This window comes from Leptodactylus fuscus, chromosome 6, assembly GCF_031893055.1.
Source record: "Leptodactylus fuscus isolate aLepFus1 chromosome 6, aLepFus1.hap2, whole genome shotgun sequence".
Classification (NCBI taxonomy): Eukaryota; Metazoa; Chordata; class Amphibia; order Anura; family Leptodactylidae; genus Leptodactylus; species Leptodactylus fuscus.
The window spans coordinates 55,114,920-55,126,347 of NC_134270.1; positions in this window are offsets into that span (position 1 = coordinate 55,114,920).

Here is an 11,428-nt window from a genome sequence, read left to right on the forward strand (position 1 = left end):
TACTATCTGACCTAACAGGCTTCTTTACACTACCCATGCACTGGAACACATTTGCGCCCCCCCCCCCCCCTTTGAAAAACCCAATCCAAAAATACAGCATCAAAAGGATTTCCATTTAGGACATGCTCCTTTTTCCCAACAGCATAGGCACAGGGCAGAAAAAGCACAATTTACATCAGTAAAAGTTGCAAGTAGCTTAATAAATGATAAGCTTAAGCTTATTAGCTTAATAATTATTTTAAATATATATATATATATATATATATATATATATATATATATATATATATATGTGGTAGTATAAATGTACAAACACAGCACATCACATTATATACATGGTGCCATTCAGACAAAGTTGGACTGGTTCACCAGGGGAGCACTGAATCCCCTAGTGGGCCCCCACTCCTTTTTTTTAATAGGCAGTGGAGGTGTGGTAATGGCCCCTATTTACATACCTGTCCCCACTCCTGGCCACAGCCCCCCATACACCACTCATTACATGATTGTGATGTGATGTGTAGTGCACATGGCCAAGGCTGAAGCGGGAAGAGGAGAGGCAGCAAGCAGGAACAAGGAGAAGTGGCACCGCCGGCTCGGTTATGCCACTAGTAGAGCAGAAAGCCACAGACTTCCTGCCCTACCACTCTCAGGCTTGTAAGGCAGAGGACACATTGAGCCTGTGGCCTATGATCTAATCCCAAATACTTACCTGACTGCTCCTGTGCCGCCTGCTTCTTCCTGCTCTGGGCTCATATGACGTAACATCAGTGTGCTCAGAGCAAGAAGGAGTAGGACCGTGGAGCAGACAGGTGAGTACTGACCTAATGCTGATATAGGTGGACCAGTGAAAGGCCATACAGTGACCCCTTCACTATTCCACCCATACAGTGTCCCCTTCACTATATCCCCCCCCACCACCACCATGCAGTGGCCCCTTCACTATTTCCCTATGCTGTATGGGAACCATTGATGGGGCCATTATATTGTGGGTGGGAGGGCGCAGTGATAGAAACCAGTAGCCGGGGGGACATTAAAGCATTTGTTGTTTTTTTAATTAAGCTGAGGGAATTGCAAAAAAAAAAAAAAAAAAACTAACTTTCTCTCCTGTCCCCAGTGTGGTTCATTCCTGCACCTCATAAAATTTTGAAGAAAAAAAAGGGATGAAAGCAATATAGATTCCCATAAAAAGTACACCTGGTTCCGCAAAAAAAAGACGCCTTATTGATCTCCGTACACTGAAGTATCAAATGTTACGGCTGCCAGAATATGGCAACTTTCAGAAAAAAAATTTTTGGCACAGTTATGGATTTTTATTAAGAGGTTAAAATGTAAATAAAACCATATAAATTTGGTATCCTTGGAATCACACCAAAACATAGAATACATTCGACAAGTCATTTTGGCTGCACAGTGAATGCCCTAAAAATGAAACCCATAAAAAGTCGCACATATGCACTTTTTCTTCAAACCACCCCATTCTGAATTTTTTTCCAGCTTCCCAGTACATTGTACAAAATAATTATTGGCAACATCAAGAAGAAAAATTTGTCCTGCAAACAGTAATGCCTCATATGGCTCTGAGAGCGGAGAAATAAACGCTATGGGGTTTGGAAGGTGGGGGAGTCACAAATGAAAATCGAAAAATACCCGCAACGGGAATGGGTTAAATAGGTTGTCCATAAATTGGAGCAACCACTGAGGCTGGCAGGGAGGTGTAAAATTTAAAAAAAATAAATAAATACTCGCCTGTCCTCAGCACCCTGTTGGGGGGGAGCCTGTGTCTGTTCAGTTTAATAGTGGTGTCTCATTTCTGGAAATCCTATACCTAATTCATCTTAGCAATCACATGAGGTGCAGGATTCTCAGCAACAAGGCGTGAAATTGAATGGACACTGAGGGCGGAAAACGGTTCGCCGGAGACAGTTGAGTATGATTTATTTTTATATTTTTTATTTTTCACTTCCTGCTTGCCACATGGGTTGCTCCAATTCCTGCACAACATCTTTAAAGGATTTATCCATCTTTCAAATATTGTTGGCTTTTCCTTAGGCCATCAATATTACATCTGTGGGAGTCTGACAGCTAGGACCTCTGTAGATCAGCTTTTCCAGGACAGCACGGCTACAGGTAATGATGACAATTCTAGGAGCCACGTTGTTCACTTGCCATACAGGATGTAGCAGTGGGATCAGGTAGTGCAGTGTTGTACGTTGTATGGCAGGTGAGCAGCATGGCTCCCGATATGTTATATCCTTTAGCTGCCCTGAATTCGTACAGCTGATCTGAAGGGGTCCTGGTGGTGGGCCCCAATAAAAAATTCCACTGGTGGGCCCTAGACATCCCAGTCCAACCCTACTTCCAGACATATAGCTCAAAAACTGTCAGATTCATGCAAACCCACAATTTCCGACAGGGGTGTCACAGCACCCAGGGATGCCTTGTAAACCCATCAAGGGCCAAAACACCCCTATTGGGACTTGGGAAGTTGACAGCATGCCTTCATGCAACATTATCTGTGTCCTTAGGACTTTTTATGTCTTTTTATTTCCAGTTGTGCCCTGAGAGAGAAAAGGTTGGGAAACAATGATCAAGACAATTGGTTCATCATGCAGTATTGAGTATGGGCTATTCATTGCTGCATTCTACGATAATGTAGAAAGCACATGTTTTGCATGAATCCAGCACTCCTTTCTCAGTTATTTGCCTGGATTTCTTGTGAAGACACACCTTGTGTGTATAGATAAGATTATATAGCCAATTTCGTTATTACTCACCATTATCAGTTTCCTGGACTCCTTGCCCCTTCACCGTTCCAGCAGTGACAGGGTGGCGTGTGTTGTCACCACAGCAGAGAAAAGGCACAGGGAGTCTAGGGGGCCAAGAGAAGTGAGTAAATATGGAATCCGTACTCACTCATTCGGCCCTACCAGCGGCGTAACTACCACGGTAGCTGCCACAGGGCCCCTTGCCGCACAATGCCCGCATGAATCATTAGTGATATTCCATTCGGGGAAGGGGGGGGGGGGTCCTCTTGCGGACTCCTTCTGGACGTGAGGCAAGCGCTAATGTGAACCGGCCCTCAGCCACCAGAGTCAGAGTATCTTCCAACTCCAGCGGCTGGACCCAGCTCTAAGTCTGCCAAGCGTCAGAGGTAATGGCGCAGGCACAGCTGCTATGCCTGTGGCATTACAGTGTCGTACTGTTACATTAAGGGTGAAGGCACCCTTAGACATTTTGGAAAATCTGGTGCAGTTTAATCTCTTCCCGTTCTGTGCTGTAGTATTATGTTGTGCTGAGCATATACAGTCCTATGAAAAAGTTTGGGCACCCCTATTAATCTTAATCATTTTTAGTTCTAAATATTTTGGTGTTTGCAACAGCCATTTCAGTTTGATATATCTAATAACTGATGGACACAGTAATATTTCAGGATTGAAATGAGGTTTATTGTACTAACAGAAAATGCGCAATATGCATTAAACCAAAATTTGACCGGTGCAAAAATATGGGCACCTCAACAGAAAAGTGACATTAATATTTAGTACATCCTCCTTTTGCAAAGATAACAGCCTCTAGTCGCTTCCTGTAGCTTTTAATCAGTTCCTGGATCCTGGATGAAGGTATTTTGGACCATTCCTCTTTACAAAACAATTCAAGTTCAGTTAAGTTTGATGGTCGCCGAACATGGACAGCCCACTCTCAAATGATCTGAAAACAAAGATTGTTCAACATAGTTGTTCAGGGGAAGGATACAAAACGTTGTCTCAGAGATTTAACCTGTCAGTTTCCACTGTGAGGAACATAGTAAGGAAATGGAAGACCACAGGGACAGTTCTTGTTAAGCCCAGAAGTGGCAGGCCAAGAAAAATATCAGAAAGGCAGAGAAGAAGAATGGTGAGAACAGTCAAGGACAATCCACAGACCACCTCCAAAGAGCTGCAGCATCATCTTGCTGCAGATGGTGTCACTGTGCATCGGTCAACTATACAGCGCACTTTGCACAAATAGAAGCTGTATGGGAGAGTGATGAGAAAGAAGCCGTTTCTGCATGTACGCCACAAATAGAGTTGCCTGAGGTATGAAAAAGCACATTTGGACAAGGCAGCTTCATTTTGGAAACAAAAATTGAGTTGTTTGGTTATAAAAAAAAGGCGTTATGCATGGCGTCCAAAAAGAAACAGCATTCCAAGAAAAACACATGCTACCCACTGTAAAATTTGGTGGAGGTTCCATCATGCTTTGGGGCTGTGTGGCCAATGCCGGCATCGGGAATCTTGTTAAAGTTGAGAGTCGCATGGATTCCACTCAGTATCAGCAGATTCTTGAGAATAATGTTCAAGAATCAGTGACGAAGGTGAAGTTACGCCGGGGATGGATATTTCAGCAAGACAATGATCCAAAACACCGCTCCAAATCCTCAGGCATTCATGCAGAGGAACAATTACAATGTTCTGGAATGGCCATCCCAGTCCCCAGACCTGAATATCATTGAACATCTGTGGGATGATTTGAAGCGGGCTGTCCATGCTCGGCGACCATCTAACTTAACTGAACTTGAATTGTTTGTCCAAAATACCTTTATCCAGGATCCAGGAACTGATTAAAAGCTACAGGAAGCGACTAGAGGCTGTTATCTTTGCAAAAGGAGGATCTACTAAATATTAATGTCACTTTTCTGTTGAGGTGCCCATACTTTTGCACCGGTCAAATTTTGGTTTAATGCATATTGCACATTTTCTGTTAGTACAATAAACCTCATTTCAATCCTGAAATATTACTGTGTCCATCAGTTATTAGATATATCAAACTGAAATGGCTGTTGCAAATACCAAAATATTTAGAACTAAAAATGATTAAGATTAATAGGGGTGCCCAAACTTTTTCATAGGACTGTATATGCTCAGCACAACATAATACTACAGCACAGAACGGGAAGAGATTAAACTGCACCAGATTTTCCAAAATGTCTAAGGGTGCCTTCACACGGAGTTACACTCCGTGCTTCTTGCTACATTTTACACGTGTAAAAATACACATGTTAAATGTAGTAAGTCATTGAGTTCAATGTTTTTTTTTTTCGTATAATGCGCGTCTTTTTGCGCAAAAAGACGCACATTATACAAAAAAAAAAAAAAACATTGAATTCAATGGCTTACTACATTTTACATGTGTAAAATGTAGCAAAAAGCACGGAGCGTAACTCCTTGTGAAGGCAACCAAATACTGTTTAACCACTTCAGTACCGGGCCAATTTGTGGTCCAGGACCAGACACATTTTAGGTTTATTTTGTATGTGCGGTTTTGAGGGCTGTAACATTTTTCCCGTATGTCTCAGTCAACTAATTTTTGCATCTTTTTTCGGGGACACATAGGGCTTTATTTTTATGTTATCTTTATTTTCAAATGTGTTTTAATTTTTTTTATATCCAGGAAAATATAAACAAAATAGGAGGGAAATTGTGTCTGGTTTTCAATTTATAATTTTTTTTTTTAATTTAATAACACAAAGTGTCACTGAAAAACTTTATAAAATAGTTTTTCCTCTCCATTACGGTAATTTTTATTTTGTATGGTGTTGTCGGGGGTGGGGCTATAACCTTTAATAACGGCGTTTTATTAGCGTATTATTTATTTATTTTTTATTATTATTTTATTTACATTTTTTAAAACTTTTTTATTATATTTTTATTTTATTTTTTTTCCAGATTGTGTCCCCATAAGGTGATAAGAGACCTTTGGGGACATCTGATCACTTATTTTTTTGTACTGGAGGCTGATTTCCCCTATAACTGGGGCTGGTACATTTAGCCTCAGTTGCAGGAGAAATCCAGCCTCCTGCACACTGTATATACAGCTTACAGAGCTGATCTGGGGTCCTGTAGGACCCAGCAGCTCTTGTAAGACTCTGCTCCCCGCGGATCACGTGTCCACCGGGTCAGAGGGCAGCTGAATTATGGCAGCGTCCATAGCTGTGTATACAGAGCTCATTGAGCGCTGTATACACAGCGATCGAGAAGGCAGGGGAGGTAATAAATCTGTCCTGTCTTCTCTCTGGGAGCCCTGGCTGAAGTTACAGCCGGCTCCTATTGAAAGCAGCTGCACGATCTCCGTGCAGCTGCTGTGTTCTGACTGGATGTACAGGTACGTCCTGTCAGAACTAGGCAACCACTTCCCGGACGTATATAGTCTATGGGCGGTCCGGAAGTGGTTAAAAAACATTAGACTGTCTAGTTTTAACGTTACGCCAATTTTGGTGTGTTATCCAGTGCATTTGTTGGGTGCATTTGTTTTGCATGTTAAGCTCTGACCCTTTTCAACAAGTCCCGCCCACAAGGTTTAGAAAATGTTAGAGATGCCCCACGTTGCGGAAACACGTTTGCTGTGTTTTTTTGTTTTTTTTTAGCAAACCTAGTAGTGGCCACAGAAAGAATGGGAAATATCTAGGAAGTTCTTATACTTCTCCCTTCTGCTCCACCTGCTACTGGCTTAGGTGCAAAAAATGCGGCGGAAAAAAAACAAAGCGTTTTACAGTCCCTTCAATATTATTGTAAATTCTAACGAATCCCATCCACACATCATGGAAAAATATGCACGGTGTGCTGCATGCGGGCTGCGATTTCCAAAACTGTCATGCATAATAGCATGCTGGTGGTTAGAGATGTAACCTGAAGTTCCTTGGTCCCATCCACAATTTGTAATGGTGCCCCCACTTAATATAAGCTATTTATAATACCGGTGTCTTCTTATGTTGTAGATAGGTCTCTGGGCCCCGTTGGCTCCAGGACCCAGTAGAGATTACAACATTTGTACTTCTTCCTCTCCCATGCCTTTAGGCTAAGGGTAAGTTTACACAGCAGAAAGTGAAGAGGATCACTTTCCGCCGCCAGCTTTTTCGTGCAACTAGCTGTGACGGGATGGTTCTGTCGTGGCATCTTACTACTGATTAAGCCCAGATGAATGGGGCGAATCAGGACGGAAGTCTTGAGCTGCAGACGCCATGGCTGTGGAATCCATTTAAAGAAAGGTCGTGTCGCTTTTTTTTCCTGCTACCTGAAAAAAAATCGCTAGCGGAAAAAAACTCCCATTGAAATGAATGGGAGGCGTTTTTGCAGGCGGATTTTGAGGCGGATTCTGCGTCAAAATCCACCTGCAAAAAACTCTGTGTGAACTTACCCTGATGCCCACGTTGTGGAAACGCAGCTGTTTATGTTGCAAATTTTGTTGCGGTTTTTCGAGCCAAAGTCAAGAATGGCTGTAAAAGTAATGTGAAATATATAGGAAGCTCTTATACTTCTACCCAATCCCCTCCTAGCTTTGGCTCAAAAAAAATACAACAAACTCTGCAACAAAAAATGTGGCGTGTCCACAACGTCAAGCCTCAACCTTACTATGTGATGTAAATTGTCTCTCTTTTAACCCATACGGAGAATAGTTTATGTGTTCACGTAGCTCATAACCAATTGCTGGTTATGTTTGAGTGTGTAAAAGGGAAACTGGCTGCATTACTGGCAGCTTTACAAGGGACGGTTCTTTGGAAACATTAGTTCCTGATAGCGGAAACCTTCAGACTCTCAGACACGTATAAACACATTCTGATATATAGTCATAAACACATCTGTCATTTCTAAGCCTCAGATATGTGTAAAGCTATTTCATGGACATATAAATGTTATATATTCATATTTACTCTGGCTTTTACTGTTTCTCTGGTAAGGCTCTAAAAAGAGAGAGAGAGCTTGTGCCATTAACCCTTTCCCACCACAGCCATTTTTTGTGTTTTTCACTTTCATTTTATACTCCCCACTTTCCAATAGCCATAACTTCTTTGTTTTTCCATTCATCTGTATAAGGACTTATTTTTTGTGGGCAAATTATACATCCTAATGGTACATTTTAATCATATGTACAATGTATGGAGTGGAATTAGACAAGAACTGCATTTGCACCATTTTCTATATTCTACAGGTAAGTATAATTAATATAATAATTAACATGAATAATATTTACAGATGTATGGAGCAACTCTGGGTGCAAAATTCTCCCCTTCTTTGGCCAATCTTTATATGGCCGAATGCAGTGGCGTAACTAGGAATGGCGGGGCCCCATGGCGAACTTTTGACATGGCCCCCCCCCCCCGACCGACCCCCTCCTACGCATTCCTGCGCATACTATTATACCCCATAGTGGTCCCTTCACACAGTATTATCCCCCATAGTGGCCCCTGCACACAGTATTTTCCCCCATAGTGACCCCTGCACATGGTATTATCCCCAATAGTGTCCCCTGCACACAGTATTATCCCCAATAGTGACCCCTGAACACAGTGTTATCCCCAACAGTGTCCCCTGCACACAGTATTATCCCCCATAGTGGCCCCTGCACACAGTATTATCCCCCATAGTGACCCCTGCACACAGTATTATCCCCCATAGTGGCCCCTCCACACAGTATTATCCCCCATAGTGGCCCCTGCACACAGTATTATCCCCCATAGTGACCCCTGCACACAGTATTATCCCCAATAGTGGCCCCTGCACACAGTATTATCCCCCATAGTGGCCCCTGCACACAGTATTATCCCCAATAGTGGCCCCTGCACACAGTATTATCCCCCATAGTGGCCCCTGCACACAGTATTATCCCTCATAGTGACCCCTGCACACAGTATTATCCCCCATAGTGGCCCCTCCACACAGTATTATCCCCCATAGTGGCCCCTGCACACAGTATTATCCTCCATAGTGGCCCTGCACACAGTATTATGTCCCACTGTGGACACCTATAAACAATTATTATACTCTGGGGTCCCAGAGTATAATAATCGGAGACCCGGGGGAATAAAAACATAATAAAAACAGAAACAGTTGCTTACCTGTCCCCCGGCTCCTAGGCTGTTGGCCGCCGCTCTTGTCCTGCTTTAATGACGTCGGATGTCACATGACCCGGGAAGCAGGCCCAGGTCATGTGACCTCAGAGACGTCAGACACGAATGACGGAGGCCTGGCAGGATCGTGGAGAGGTAAGTAACAGTATTTTTTAGGGTCCTTACCTCTCCCGGTCCGGACGATCATTATACTCGGGGGTCTGCAACTATGTAATTTTGGCCTTTAATGTCCTGTGACATATAACAAACATTGTTATTTCGTTCTCACAATATTGGTGGACTTTTGCACCGCTATACCTAATGACTGCGTTTTACTCTGTAGCGCTGTTTTGCTGTTGCTGTAATATCACTCAAGCTATCTACGTGGGTTTGTGTATGCCAATATGCTTCTGCTAACGTACAGTATGCGCTGTAGCGTCCCATTACCATACCTATCACTGCAAGGTGAACAATCAAGGACAATCCACAGACCACCTCCAAAGAGCTGCAGCATCATCTTGCTGCAGATGGTGTCACTGTGCATCGGTCAACTATACAGCGCACTTTGCACAAATAGAAGCTGTATGGGAGAGTGATGAGAAAGAAGCCGTTTCTGCAAGCACGCCACAAACAGAGTCGCCTGAGGTATGCAAAAGCACATTTGGACATGCCAGCTTCATTTTGGAAGAAAATCCTGTGGACTGATGAAACAAAGATTGAGTTGTTTGGTCATACAAAAAGGCGTTATGCATGGCGTCCAAAAAAAAACAGCATTCCAAGAAAAACACTTGATATCCACTGTAAAATTTGGTGGAGGTTCCATCATGCTTTGGGGCTGTGTGGCCAATGCCGGCACCGGGAATCTTGTTAAAGTTGAGAGTCGCATGGATTCCACTCAGTATCAGCAGATTCTTGAGAATAATGTTCAAGAATCAGTGACGAAGGTGAAGTTACGCTGGGGAGGGATATTTCAGCAAGACAACGATCCAAAACACCGCTCCATATCGACTCAGGCATTCATGCAGCGGAACAATTACAATGTTCTGGAATGGCCATCCCAGTCCCCAGACCTGAATATCATTGAACATCTGTGGGATGATTTGAAGCGGGCTGTCCATGCTCGGCGACCATCTAACTTAACTGAACTTGAATTGTTTTGTAAAGAGGAATGGTCCAAAATCCCTTCATCCAGGATCCAGGAACTGATTAAAAGATACAGGGTTCCTGCATGCAGGGTTCCTCTGTCCGCTTGTGAAGTCGGACATCTTCACTTGCGGACAGGAAAGGACGGGCACGGAGTGCAAAAGAACGCACCCGATGCCCATTGAGATGAATGACAGGTGTCACGGACACAGCTAGTGTCCGCTCCTAGTGTCCGTGACAGATTTTGAGTGGACACTAGGAGCAGACACTAGTCGGACACCGACGGTAGTGTGAACGCTCCCTTACTGTGTCCATCAGTTATTAGATATATCAAACTGAAATGGCTGTTGCAAACACCAAAATATTTAGAACTAAAAATGATTAAGATTAATAGGGGTGCCCAAACTTTTTCATAGGACTGTAAACCCTTAATGGGGTATACAAAAACTATCTACTACCCTTCCTGGGCTCTTCAGCAATTCTCCTGCTTGATGCACTCTCAGGTGCTTGTGTGTTATAAGGCACTGAGAGGTATCCTTAAATTCTGAGCTGTAATTATTTCAAAGAGCCATGATTTTCTAGAACACATTTTTTTTATTGTTTATATCAGCACTTAGATATTAAAGTCATTGTGATATGGGAATTGCTCAACAGTGTCCCAATAGACTAACATGACCTTTTAAAGTCACTAAGATAAGACTTCTCTGGAAATTCAGTGAGGGAACGATGAAAAGGAGGGGTGGGGATTTATTAGATTATTTGATTCCATCCCCTACATTATTTCTCTATTTTACTTTTCCTCTACTAACTTCCCTTCCCATATTCAGCATTTCTACCCTGATACTGATAATAATGTGGAAAAGGGATGGTGTGTTATATTTTTTCTTTCTATTCTATATACCAGGGATTTTGCCAATGTTTAAAGTATATTAATAAAGATTATATAATTCTAGCCATTTTTGTCGGTGACCATACCCTGTTCTCTATTATTCAAAACTCTGGGCAGTTTGGTGGACTTTGAATTTTCATTTCATGTTCATCGTACCTGTGGTACTCTCTGCGGTTTTGACAATCAGGTGGATCTTGCATCAATTTTGGTCTTTTGTTTCCTCTGACTTCCTTTCTCATCCCCCACACCCCAGTTGTGTCTGGGGTGTGGGGATAATACTGCGTGTGCAGGGGCCACTATTGGGGATAATTCTCTGTGTGTAGGGGCCACTATGGGGGATAATACTGTGTGCAGGGGCCACTAAGGGACATAATACTGTGTGCAGGGGCCACTATGGGGGATAATACTGTGTGCAGGGGCCACTATGGGGGATAATACTGTGTGCAGGGGACACTATGGGGGATAACACTGTGTGCAGGGGCCACTATGGGGATAATACTATGTGCAGGGGCCACTATTGGGGATAATACTGT